The sequence below is a fragment of the Zonotrichia albicollis genome, chromosome 20 (assembly GCF_047830755.1).
Source record: "Zonotrichia albicollis isolate bZonAlb1 chromosome 20, bZonAlb1.hap1, whole genome shotgun sequence".
NCBI classification, from domain to species: Eukaryota; Metazoa; Chordata; class Aves; order Passeriformes; family Passerellidae; genus Zonotrichia; species Zonotrichia albicollis.
Window position 1 is genome coordinate 12,200,035 of NC_133838.1, and position 13,001 is coordinate 12,213,035.

At 46.7% G+C, this 13,001-nt stretch overlaps 1 long non-coding RNA gene across 1 annotated transcript; it reads left to right on the forward strand.

The window, feature by feature from the left end:
- The first annotated feature begins 10,171 nt into the window (after window positions 1-10,171).
- LOC141731291 (uncharacterized) lies at window positions 10,172-12,980 on the forward strand. Its single transcript, XR_012583325.1, has 3 exons — window positions 10,172-10,262; window positions 11,265-11,417; window positions 12,015-12,980. It is a non-coding gene; the product is annotated as an uncharacterized LOC141731291 (long non-coding RNA).
- The last annotated feature ends 21 nt before the right edge of the window (window positions 12,981-13,001 follow it).

Sequence of the window (13,001 nt, forward strand, 5' to 3'; positions counted from 1 at the left end):
CTTCCCTCTGTCAGCACACCTGGGCTCTCCCTCCCTCGCTGCCTCCCTGCCCGCCGCCGCGGAGCCGCGCTCCCTGCGCCCCACAGATAAGGCCGGGGCTCGCCCCACCCCGCGGGGCACCCCGGGCTCGCCGTGCTGGATAAGCGGAGCCGCCACGTTGAGGGAAGTTTGCCCCGTGTTCCCCCCACACGCCTCGCCCGCGGGTGTTGTGACTTTGCACAGGACCCCACAAATCCCAGCACACGCTGCCGGCAGCCCTGCGGGGAGCTGCGATCCCGCCGTGCCCCCCCGGCCCTGCCCTTATCCCGGTGACACTCGTGTCCTCCTATTAACCCTGCGGAGAGAGGACAAAAGCTAAACTATGATCCTGCGCTGCTTCCCCCCCCCATCCCGCTGCCGGCTCCATGAGCTTCACATCCTCCTGCTAAGGCTGAAAGGAACAAGAACAAGAGCTGCTGATGGTTGTAAGGCCTCGCTCGGTTCTCCCCACCCCCTCCGCCAGCACCATCCCCCACTGCAGCTCCCATGGACTCGTATCCCTCCCATTAACGCTGGAAGGGGAGGACAGGAGCTCTGATGGGTTTTTCTCAGGTTTTACTCTGTTTTCTCCCCCCACACACCGACCAGCACCAGCTCCACAGCCCTGCAGAAGTGCGGAGCTGGCTCTGCTACCACATCCATGAATGCCCCTTCCCTCTGAGCTCCAAGGAAAAAGGAAAAAAAACCACCCTGATTCCCGTCGTTTTGCTTATTCATTATAAGCGCTTGGCAGTGTGCTGTTAAAAACGTGCGATCTCTTGTTTCAGAAGCATCTGTGCTTTAAGAATAAGGTTTTGTCTTCTTGAATGTGGCTCTTCATAATAATCTCTTGAAGTGCTCCATTTTTGTCCTTAAAGTTCTATTTTATTACCTCTTCTGGATCAGCGAAGGTCGGTTTAACCCTTTAGAGATGAGAATCGGCAGCCACTTTAGGAAAACGTTGCCCTTCTCTTTATTAATTCATTGTTACAATAATATTTTATGGAGGATTTTTTTTCCCCAGCTCAGTCCTGCTGCATGCTGAAGGAAGTGTGTGCTTCAGCACTGATTAAAGTCATGTATGAGTTAATGAGAAGCTTGCAGAGTATGTGAAGCAAGAGAAAATCTTTAACCAGCTCTGCTGTTCCTTCTACATAGCATACATAAACTTGCACGCTGTAACCAGAAGGTGGATTGAATATGTGTGAAATGCTGCAGTAGGAGACTCTTAAATCGCATCACAGGTGGATGCTCACTCAATTAATATGTTATCATTTCAGAATACCTTGAAGTTAGGTGGGTTTGTTGATTTCTATTTTTTTTTTAAATGTATTTTGAGACTTCCCATTTCCACATACGTAGAAATGGATGAAAGATGCTATAAGTATTGTTTTGTGGGTGGATTTTTAGATTTGGAACAGTCTGTGGTCCCCTGCCCTCGCTGCTTCCCAGGTTAATGGATTGATAGCACAGGAGGGACTCTGAGGTGCTGGAGGAACCAGCGCTGGTGTCAACATTCCAGTTGTGGGACTTCTAATTTAAGAAACGTATTGTCATAAGGAATAAGATCAAGGCTGAACCCTGCTTGCATTTAGGTCCAAATACAAAATACGCTTTGGAAGGAGTCTCCAGGGAGCACTGAGAGTAATTAAGTAAAAATAAAACCTTTCACTTCAGCCCCCCCCCTTCCCCTTTTAACATAGACAAGTCAGTGCAATGCTGGTTTCATTCCACCATTTTCATTATGTGTCCTGATATTTCTTAATTTTGTATTGCAGCTGAAATACTCGGGTGACTTATAATTTCAGTGATTTGGGGGTATTTCTAGACCATACTTTTGAAGAAGTCATCTCACTGTGTCCCAGAAGGAGCCATTGAGCAGTCGTTCTCATAAACAGCCCTGAACTTCTTAGAGCATTGCCTTTCCAAACACCTTTTTTTTTCCCGTGTAATTTTCATCCTTAACTGTTGAATTCCCTTTTCTTTACATTAAGTAAATATTTATTAGTACCACTTGGATTTTTTTCATCTTTTTAGAAGAACAGAGCCTTGTCACTGAGACAATCCTTTGGTATTGAGGAGGTGACATAAAAAAGGAGTGAAGGAGAGTTGTCTTGTGCTGGGAAATGCCATTTTTGGAAAACAATACTATAGGAAATGGAAATGAAAAATACATTTTATGCTGGTGGGAACTTGTAATGAGGCTAAGAGAGGATTTAGTGTCTCAGAAAAGCAATGATTACAAGGGGAAAAGCGGGACTTTATCATCCATTTGTAAAAGTTCTCGGGCTGAATATCCTTTTGGGGACCTGAAATTTGGCTCCAGTCTGTTTATGAACATCTGTTGAATGGAATTTTAAAAAGGCACAGATTATAATCTCAGTTTCTGCTGGCTATTTAAGATGATAAAATAAAGCAAAATCAATGTATCTGCAAGTGCATTTTGGGGTTTGTTTTGTTAACGATGAGCTGCATGAATGTTCAGTCGTCTCCACTGCTGATTATTGGGCTCTATATGTGTTCCCATACATTTTTCTATGTAATATATAAAATATGCCTCTACCCCTTTCTGTAGCTGTCTGATTCCATTTGAGCACTCCTAGAAAGCACTCAGGTTTTTGTAGGTTTTTTTGTGACAGCAGGCTCTCGGAGTTTGGTGTGTGTGACATTTCTTCCCCGGGAGCAGTGTTTGAAGGGGATGCTGAGAGCTGTTGGGTATTCCCAGAACTGCGGCCGTTTGCTCGATTCACATCCTGCCCACCTGTCCTCTGCCTGGGCTCTAAATGCAGCCACTTTGTGTCCCCTGGCTCAGGATAGCACCACTTCAGCTTCTATTTCTGCAGCCTTTGTGACCTCCTCTTATTCAGGGAGGACTTCACTGTAATTTTCCCTCCTATTATTTTGCCTCTTTTCACAGCCTGATGTTTTTTTGCTGTTGTTTTCTATTCCAAGCGAGGATGCTGTGAGTGCTTCAGCTCAAAATTTAGGTCATCTCCAATAGAGGAAGGGAGACCTAAAAAGTAAAAATAAGATTTCAATGTGCCTTTAAAAGTGACAACTCTTCAGGAAAAAAATGTACGAGCTCACCTGTATTTTGTGGCAGGACAGAAATGGAAGGGGCCTTTCCTGATTCCAGAATGAAAGCTGAGTCTGTCTTTGTGAGTGTGGTTTCTTTTCCATGTGCATTCCCAGTCTTTCATTTTCACACCTGATTTGAGCTTTAATCACTCAAATTATTCATAGACTTGCCCTGGAAAAAGAAGAGAGTGACCTCTTCCCATCTGGAGTAGATGGATTCACCACCAACAATTGCAAATGGATGACTTAATTTTGGGGTTTGCACTTAAAATTTTTAATTCTGTGGTTTCATTGCCTCGCAGGAATTCTGTGTGTGGTCTTTTCTGAACTGGTAAGCTGGAGTTGTACCACAGATAATTTATTTCTTGCAGTTTGTCTCTTAGCATTGGCTCCTGTCTACAAAGAGCTGATGATCCGCTGAGCTGCTGAGCTGCCAAAGCACCTTGCCCAGGACCAGGCCCGTGAGTTATTTTTTTTGTCTGTAATTACATCCAATGTCTTCCATGACAAGGAACCTCAAGACAATTTATGAAATCAACAGCCACGAAAGCAGTGCCCGTTGGAGGTTATGTGATTACAATTTAGCTGTTCCTCAGCCTGAGGGTGCCTGAGGGGACACAGAGCCAACTGCTCCTCAGCTCCTGTGGGTGGCTGGAATCAGCCACTGGAATTGATAGATATCTGTTGCTCTTTCTTTCCTGTTACTTTAGTGGCTTAATTTAAATAATTAAGGAACTTGTGAATCTGTTTTGTTTAGTTTCTTCTCTTCCTAGCAGCTCTCTGCAGTTTTATATGTATTAAAAGTGCTAAGCTTCCTCTGGCCTAGATGTACAATAAATACCTTAGTCAATGCAGTTAAGTCCAGTTTCCTCTATTCACTCAGAAGAGATTTGTTCCTTATCTGAATTGTTCCTCCATTCAGAAGGAGAGAAGCCTTGTGCAGCCAGAGCTCACCTCATAAATCACCCAGACAAATAGAGCTTGGGGCAGAAGAAGATACAAAATGGGAATAGTTGTGAGTTAGGCTCCATGAGGTTTGGAGTTCTGCTGTGGGAATGTGCTTACCAGCTATTTGAAATACAAATGTTTAGAACGGTCACCATTTTCCAGCTGTTCCTTCAGCTGAATTTGCAGTTATCAGCTGGGCCCTGCTCCTCAAGGGTGCCTCCCTTCGCCCTGAAACATCCTCTAACATTCAGTAGCTTCTCTTTAACAGTATGAGCCTCTCTTTGCTTAGTCTCCTGCCTAACTTAAACAATTCATCTCATTTGCCTTCAATTTTTAAGGCAAATTGGTTATATAAGGTTATTTTCTACTGTTAGCTCCTTTATAATGTCTTCATTGCTTACAGTTCCGAAGAGTTGGTATCTTTCCTGTTCCGAGAGTGTTTGATAAATACATTTGTTGGCACCTGTCCTTGTTTCCTCCCTTCCTCCCCTACTCACTCTAAGGACCCTTCACAGCAATCTCCCCTCAGTTACGAGGGGTGCCTCTGCCAGATTGGAGCTTCCTGTTGGTGTTGTGTCATTTCTGAGCAAGGAAAGGCTGATACCTGAGCTCAGTGCTTGCTTCTTCTCCTCAGCCCTCCCAGGGGTCTTGCCGGCGCTTTCAGTTCTGCCTCACGGCTTTGATTTGGTGAGGTTCCCTGCTATTTACATTTCTTCACATATATCCTCTTCCTACCATCTGCTACCTTATGTTTTGCTCATCTCTGAAATGTACTGACCATATTTCATTCAATGTTGTTTTACATGATTTTCTTAAAATTTAATTAAAAGGTTCTGAAAGAACAAAGCAAATTAGAATTCACCCATTTTGGGCAGACGCTTTAAGTGAATGGGAAGCAACTCAATAAAGACCTTCAAATGCCTTGAATGGATTTGTAACTAAAATCCTGAGCAGTGTTTATCCAAAGAGTCTATTATTGAATTCATGAGGAGAGTTTCATTAGTGACAAAAGTTAAGGTTGTTGTTGAGGAACAGCACCTTCTCTAGAAACTCTCTTTCTTTGGAATTCAGCAGTTCTCCTGAGCAGTATTTACTTTGGAGTGAGTGTGTGGCTGTGCCTTGTTAGATAAAAGCTGCAGCACTAAAACTGTTTTACTGAACTTAGCTCCTGACCTGCCTTCTGAGGCCACAGCTACAAAGGGATGATACATCAATCTAGTTTGTTTGATCTAATTACAGCTGTTTAACCATCCTGAGCACAAGTGCACTCACCCCACTTTGTTATGCTGATTTCAGGTATTTTCACTGTTAATCGGGTGCACAGTGCTTGGTTCTTTCTTGTATTAATTTACCTCTCAAGATATTCTGGGCAGTTATCCCACAGAGAGGTGTTCTGCTACTCAGCTGTATGTTATTTTTCACAATGTGTTGACAGGGAATTCTCAGGAATTTGGGGATTCTGTGGGTCAACCTGACAAATGACTGCTCCTTTTCTCCTGACATCCATTGTTTTTTTTCCCCGTGCAACTTCTTTTCTGAAAGGCTGCAAGGTTCATGAAGAAGAAAGTGGTAAATCCATTTAAACATCCCTTAACATGCAGAAGCCCATTGCCACCTGTGGAAGAGCAGATTTCTGATTATTTCTAACTGAAGTCTCTGGGGTTTATGTAAAGAATATCCTCATGGGATCTTCTTTAATGTATATATATGATCTTTTGTTCTTGTGAGGTATCCTCTGGTGAGAACACTGAGAAAAACAAAAAGGCAAAGAAAAAAAGGAGGAAATCCCCCCAACAGAAGATGTATTTCTGCTCCATGCTTGTGTGTGTTAGTGTTTATAGGAAGGGGAAGAGGTGGCCGACCCAAGGAAGCTCGGAAGAGTGGCGTGGAAAGCGTCGCCAGTGGGCAGGCACTGGGACAGGAGATCCCAGAAGGGCAGCCCTGTTTGTTGCTGTTTTGCTACAGCAGGTACGTCTTGTGTGGAGAGGGGAAGAGGTGTGAGATGAAAGAAATGGGTGCTGCATGCTCCTGGCGGCTCCTCATGATGGAAACAGAAAGACTTCAGGAAAACCAGGCCTGTGGTGTGAGCCCTCCTGGTGTTCTGGGAGCTGCAGTGCTCTGGGATTTTGGAAGCTGCTCCCTTGGAAATGTCTCTCCTTGAGGAGTTCCCTGCAGAGCAGAGGAGCCCGTCCCGAGGTGACAGTGACAGTGACAGTGTGTGCAGGCCTGGCACACCGGGATCAGAGCTGCGTCCTCCAAGCCCTGGCTGCCCCAGGGAACGTGCTGAGCTGGTGTGTGCTCCAGGCCCACATTGACTCACCCTCTGCTCCTGCTTCTTCACGCTCCTGTGGCCCCAGTGAATTTACCAGGGAGCTGAGCAGGGTGTTCAGTTCTCCTGCCTGTGTTCTTACACTTTTGCCCACCCTAATCCAGTTCTTTGCACCATGATGCAAACTCTAATTATAAATCAAATCATACAACCTGCCTTCTCAAATTCTTGTCTCATTCAGAGTTTTCTTTTATCCTTGTTATTTGATGTTTGCTTCCATATTTTATTTATTGCATGTAATTCAAGTGCTGCAGTAAATACAGAATTACTAATTGTAATGGATTTTTGTTACACTTATCACTACAGTGTCTGAATACTTTTAAACCACCATTAATGAATCTTCACAATATTGCAGAGATTTTCTTCTCATTTCACTGATTAAAAGTGGGGAAAATAATGACAAAACTGTCAAAGTTCTCCACTGGGTCTGTGTTCCCCAGAGGAAAGGAGGATTCTTTAAAATCTAGTTTTTCTAATAATAAGACATCCTATTCTAGCAATCATTTTAATTGTACTCAGGCCTTTAGATGTGTATTTGTTGCCCACATAACCCTGGAGTTCAAATACTGTCTTGAAGCCATAGTCTGTGTATACAAACTCACCCTATCCCCCCTCTCTTTGTTGGAGTTTGCTGAAAGGAAGCTTCACTCTTCTCTCCTGACAGATTCCTTGCTCTTGTAACCAGCTCAGGGAGCTTTTTCTGTGATTATTCCAGTTATCATGTGTCATTCTTGAGTAGAAACTGTACCCAAAATTCTGTAAGAGAGCTGTTGCCATAACATCTGGATGTGCCTTACCTGGTCTTTAGATCCCATTTGTCATCGTGGTTTCTGTGACTAAATAACACTGCTGAGTCTCCATCCTCCCCGAGCTGTGCTGGATTCCCAGGTTAGAGGAGTTCTGGCTGTCAGTCCCCCTGTGAACAGCCTTGTGATTTGCATTAATCTTGTTACTGCATTCCACCAGCCCATTCCTCAGGATTCCTGTGCTGTTCCAGAACCTCATCCAGGTCTTCATTTAGGCTATTCCAGTCTCCTGACCGGTGCCCTTGGATCTTGTCAGTCACCACCTGCATTAATACTCTTTTTCAGTTCCTTGTGCTCGTATCACTTAAAGCCCATCAACAGCATCTCTAGCCCAAAACTTCCCATTTCAGCACAACCCAGCTCTGGATTTTTAGTCAATTTTACCCACAAAACTTCTCTTGCACTGACCTTCATATTTATCAATTTAACTGGTATTTTTACATGATGCACCAGACCAAACACTTTACTGGTTTGGGGATGAGTGAGATCTACTCTGTTTTCCTTTACCCAGAAAAATTCGCTGCCCTATCAAAGACAGACATCAGCTTTGGCATTATTGCAACCTTTGTTGTCTTTTATCTCTTTACTTTCCTCTACATCTTTTCCCCCTCCTGAGGAAGAATAATTTAAGTTTTGCATCTCACTGAGGTCAGGTTAATTAGCCTCTCATTGTTTGGACATTACTTTCACCATCTTTGGCTTGATTTTGGGTTTTTTCCTTTCTCCCCATAATAACATGTCAAATTTAGATTATTTTTGTAACTCTAGAAGTGGTGGAAATGAATTCACTCATTTGCATCACAACTCAGCTGTAGTGTTTCGTGTTTGGGTTGGGTTTTGTTTATTGGTGGGTGGTTTGGTTTGGTATTTTTTTTTTATTTTTAAAGAAAGTTGCTGCGCTGTGGCTATGAAATAGGTAAAAAAAAAAAAAAAGAATTTTGGAATATTTGCAAAGTTCTTTAAAGCATAATGATAATGAGCAGTTTCTTGAGCAATGATAGCTGAATGCAGGGCTCCGTTATCCTGTGGGATGCTGATAAGTGCCGGGGGCTCGTTGCAGCCCGTGGCTCATCACTGCCCTGCAGAAGTTCTGCTCCTGCTGCTGCCTCAGCATTATTTACTGCTCTCAGCCTGTGTTTGAACAGAACACGAAGCGTGCTGGGCACTCTGCGCACACGTATGAGGCAGTGCTGCACAAAAGAGTCCCTAGAAACAGAGCAGGTAGGTGAGGCAATGTTCAGGCAGTGATTGCAGAGGGCCGGGCTGGGCAGTGCCCCCGGTGACTGCGGGAACCCGGGCGCAGGAAAGCCCCAGGTCAGTAACTGTGTTCCCTGAAGCTGGCAAAAGTAATCATTTTAAATACTTTGTTTCATAATACCGTTAATTGCACCTTCTTCTGACAGCTGTAATGACTCTGACTCCTTCTGATCACGTTTCACTCAAGATCTAATTCTAAAGGTTGAGATACAAGCAACAACTCTTACATGTTTGGATTTGGACTGGGTTTTTGTATTTTGCCAGATATACTCAATAATTTCATACATATTTGAAAATTATGTCCTTTTTACGATTCTTCAGTATGTCTGGAGCTCAGTTTTACAGAGGAAGCTCAGGCCAATGCCTTTGTTTCAGTGAAAAATGAGTGTGATATCCCAGGCTCTACCAGCAGTGCTGTTGCTGAGGTGTGATCACGGGCCTCTCTCAAGGCAGAGATAACTGATAGATAAAAATGACCTCATTTCACAGTCCCAGAGCTGAACTCTGAAAGTTCCAGCGAGGCTGGTCAGAATGTGTTTGAATTTCTGTTTGTGAGTAAGTGTCACCAAGGTCCCTACTTGTGACGTTCAGAAGGTGACTTGAGGCCATGAGAGCCCGAGGGGTGGAGGGAGCAGAAAACCCATCCCCACACAGGGACCCTGAGTGTGTGGGAAGTCCCAGCACTCCCGGGGGGGCTGATTACAGAATCCAGATTGGAATTACACATTTATGTGAGGCTGCTGAAAGGTAGATAAGGACAATTACTGTTTGACCCTTTCTTGGCCGGTGTTTGCAAGCTGCTCAATGCCGTGTTGATGCGGAATGTTGCGATTGTTTTGGGTTATTCATTTTTTCTCAGCAGTTATTTGTGCCTGCCTTTGTACAGCTGGAATGAAGGGACGTTACTAAGTGTTCTCCCCATAGCATGAATATTTAATAGTTTGTGTGTTCCTTCTCTGTGTCGTGTGTATGCCGATATAATACCAACAAAATCTCTTAAAGTCAGTTTCTGCAAGAGATTTTCAAAGCACATCATGTAACTGAGTCACGGTGCTGAGTAAACCACTATTGTAGAAATTCACCTAAGATCTGAATTTGCCAAATGGTGATATTTTGCAAATAAGCACAGATTCTACTAACTTCCCCTTGAGATTTTATTCCAGTCTGATCCAATTTCCCAGTATGGACGAACTGGTGTCTCTTAGAAATAAAGCAGAAATGTTTAGCGTATTGAAAAGAGGATTTTCTTTGTTTCTGAGATGTGCAGATACTCATGTCCTGGAGCTCCGAGCTGCTCTGAGTGTGCTGGGCGGATCCTGCAAAGTGCTGAGTGCATGGCTAACTTTAAGGGAGTAGATCCTTAAAATCACCGGGGCTGCCGATGTTTAAAATTACGCAGAGACTTAAGTACTCTGATGGCCCCCGGCCAGTGGCTTTCACATCTCCTAGGACTGAGCCCTGAGGAGACGCAGTGATCAGCTGCAGCTCAATTTCCTTCTCCCCTTTTAAATGTAAGGTTTAAAGCCCAAATTCTGACAGCTGTTTAATTAAAGATACTCATTTTAACTGTGAGGAATGTGATATGCAGCGGCGCTACGCCTGCTTTCTTTCTTTCTGCCTCTCCTGGCATCCCAGCTCACTCCTCTCAGCGTTAGTGCAGGGCTTGCAGTTTTCACTGCTGCTCCGTTCCTGCTTTATCCTCTTCCATCTTTTCCATCTGCTTTATTCTGTTTGGAAAATGGCAATGTAGAATGTGTTTGGTGTAACCTTAATCCTGACCAGCATCTGGGCTCCGTTTGAAAAAAAAAGCATCTACTGCATGGAAGGTTTCTGTATATGTTTCCCCACTTTACTAAAACAAAGTTGGGGGGCGGGGAGGGGCAGAACCCAAAATAACAATGGCAAAATGATATTTATTTTAATTGACTTGTTAATTAATATGCGGGTTTTAATGTGTTTTCCTGCCTACATGGACAAACCGTGGGGTTTGTGCTCTCACCTCTGCCCGGGTGGGGGTCGAGTCGGAGGTAAACCGGATTTGGACCATTTTGGGAAAGGAGAGAAAGGGGGGAGGGAGGTGGTTATTTAAATCTGCTTTTAACAGCCTCGCTGCTAATTACTCCCAATATGTAAAAGTTAACGCCACCATAAACCACGGGATGCACTGAAATTCCTGCCTGATGCTTCCTGACGTTTCCCTGTTAAACTTTCCCAGGCCCGCAGAGGTCCCGGTGGGACACGGCGGGAGCGGGCAGGACGGGGAGCGGGCAGGACGGGGACAGGACAGGGACCGGGCAGGACAGGGAGCGGACAGGACGGGGAGCGGGCAGGACGGGGAGCGGGCAGGACGGGGACAGGACAGGGACCGGGCAGGACGGGGAGCGGGCAGGACGGGACGGCCGGTGCCCCGCGGTGCCCCCCGCCCGGGCAGGGCAGCTCGGTGGCGCCCGGGCCGCTGCCGGGGGATGCTCGGGGCCGGCCCCGGGCCAGGGCAGCGGTGCCCGCGGTCTGCGGCGGGGCCGGGGGCACCGGGACCGGGCACGGCTCGGGCACCGCGTCCCCCGCGGGGCTCAGGGCGCTCCCGCACCGAGCCGGCTTTGATGCGGGGGTGGCACCGCTCCCACCCGGCCCCGCTGCGCTTCCCGGGGGCGCAGCCCCGAGCCCCCTTTTCCATTCCTGCCGCTGTTGGATCTCCCCGCTCTGCATCTGCTCCGCGCTCCCAGCCCGGGGCTCTTGAACTTCAGTCCGCGGCCGCCACAGAGGTCGCTTCTGAGCTCCACGCGAAGCCTTTTTTTCATTCATTATTTATTTATTTTCCCCCAACTCAGGCTCTCCCTCCCTCATGGCCGGAGTGGAAAAGCACGTTTAAATCCCGAGCTCGGCTTTCCCACGTGGTGTCTCGCTGAGCTGCTGCTGTCACAGCCACGCCGCGCTCTCACAGGGCACCGCAGCTTCTCCCCTGCCCTGCGGGAAGGCACAAGGTGATGAACGTTTTTAATCAAACCGTATTTTCGGGACACCTCACTAAACCCCAAACTTGTGCTGAAAAATTCGCTCGCCTCGTGATCAGGCTCTTGCTTTTTAATTCCACCTGGACCGAGTGTACAAATAATGAGGGGATGAGTTCTGCTCCCCCTTCCTGGGTGCCTGCTGGAGGGATGGATGTTTGTCAGCCATTTGGGGGTTAATTCAGACAAGTTTATTTCACATTCTGGGTCTGCATACACGCAAAGAGCACGCGTGGTTTGGGGTGAAGGATTAGTGTGCAGGGGGACAAAACCAATTGTGGATGTGAATATGGGATACACTGGATGTGTGTCTAAGCATTAAATCGAGGGGGGGCTGGGTTTTAGGTGACTTTTCACCCCATTCCGAGATCATGGTCACAATGCGCCGTGTTTCAACACTCCCTGGGCAGAAAGGGACACGGAGGGGAGGCAGGGCAGTACCCCAAAGTGCATCTGGGCTTCAGACCGCGCTGCAATCTCTCGGGGAGGGTATGCCCAACCTTTAATTATTCACTTTAAACAGGCCTAGAGCACGCCACATTTTTAAGGCCTTTTCCCTGGTGTCTCTAGGAGGCAGCCTTCATCGAGCGAGGAGAGCGAATCTTGGCAAAAAGAGCACCGAAGGATGTGAACCTCTTGGAAAATTCCACTTCCTGCCCAGCACTGCGTGTCCTTGGGTCTCTCACTCATTCCCATGCACTTAACGAGGGATTTCTGCCTCAGGCTACCACACCAACTTTCTAAATAAACGCCGCGCACACCCGAGCGCGGTGCTCTGCAGTTGATCTCAGCCCAGCACCAGCTCTCTCTCCTCTCTTCCTACTTCCCTCCATTTTATTTCTCCGCTGGTTTTTCTCTCCAGCAGGCTCCAACTCTCTCTCCTGCTGAACTTGCCGGGAACAAAAGGCTCCGTTCCCGATCCAGCCCGCAGTTGCCGTGAGAAACTTCCTCGCCAGCGCTGTCTGTCGCTCCGCTCTCCCTCCCTCGCTCCCTCCCTTCCTCGGGAAAATGGCAGTGCGAGAGCTTGATGAAAAGGGGGAAAAAAACCCTTCTTTCTCAGCGCCTGCCTCTCCCGCAGCAGCCCCCTCCCCAGCCGTGACGCCTGAACTCAAACTTCTCTAAAAATACACTTTAGGAGGGTAGATTTTCACGGGAGGGACTGTGTTTTTTACACTCCACTGAAAAGAGGCACCGAGGTGGGGAAAGGCCGAGGGACGGCTTTTTCCAGACAGGAGAACCTGCTGCAGACCCCTCCCGCACGGCATCGCCAGGTCCCAAGGATTTGGAACACAATAAGTTTTCCTTCAGTGGGAAAATCCAGGCCCAGAGTTCAGATATTTCTCTTTTTGCAGATTTAAAAGCCCCTTTTCCCCCCCTTTTTTTAACTCTTCACAGTGGGGTTCGCAGCAGAAAGCGGCCTCTCTGCCAACCCACCCGAGAGCTCCCAAATCTGGTGGGATTCAGGGAAAACAGAAGGTTGGCTCCGGATCCAGTGCAGGGGTTTTTGCAAACTCCGGTCCGCGTTTTGATTTTCTTTTTTGCCCTTTTTTTTTTTTT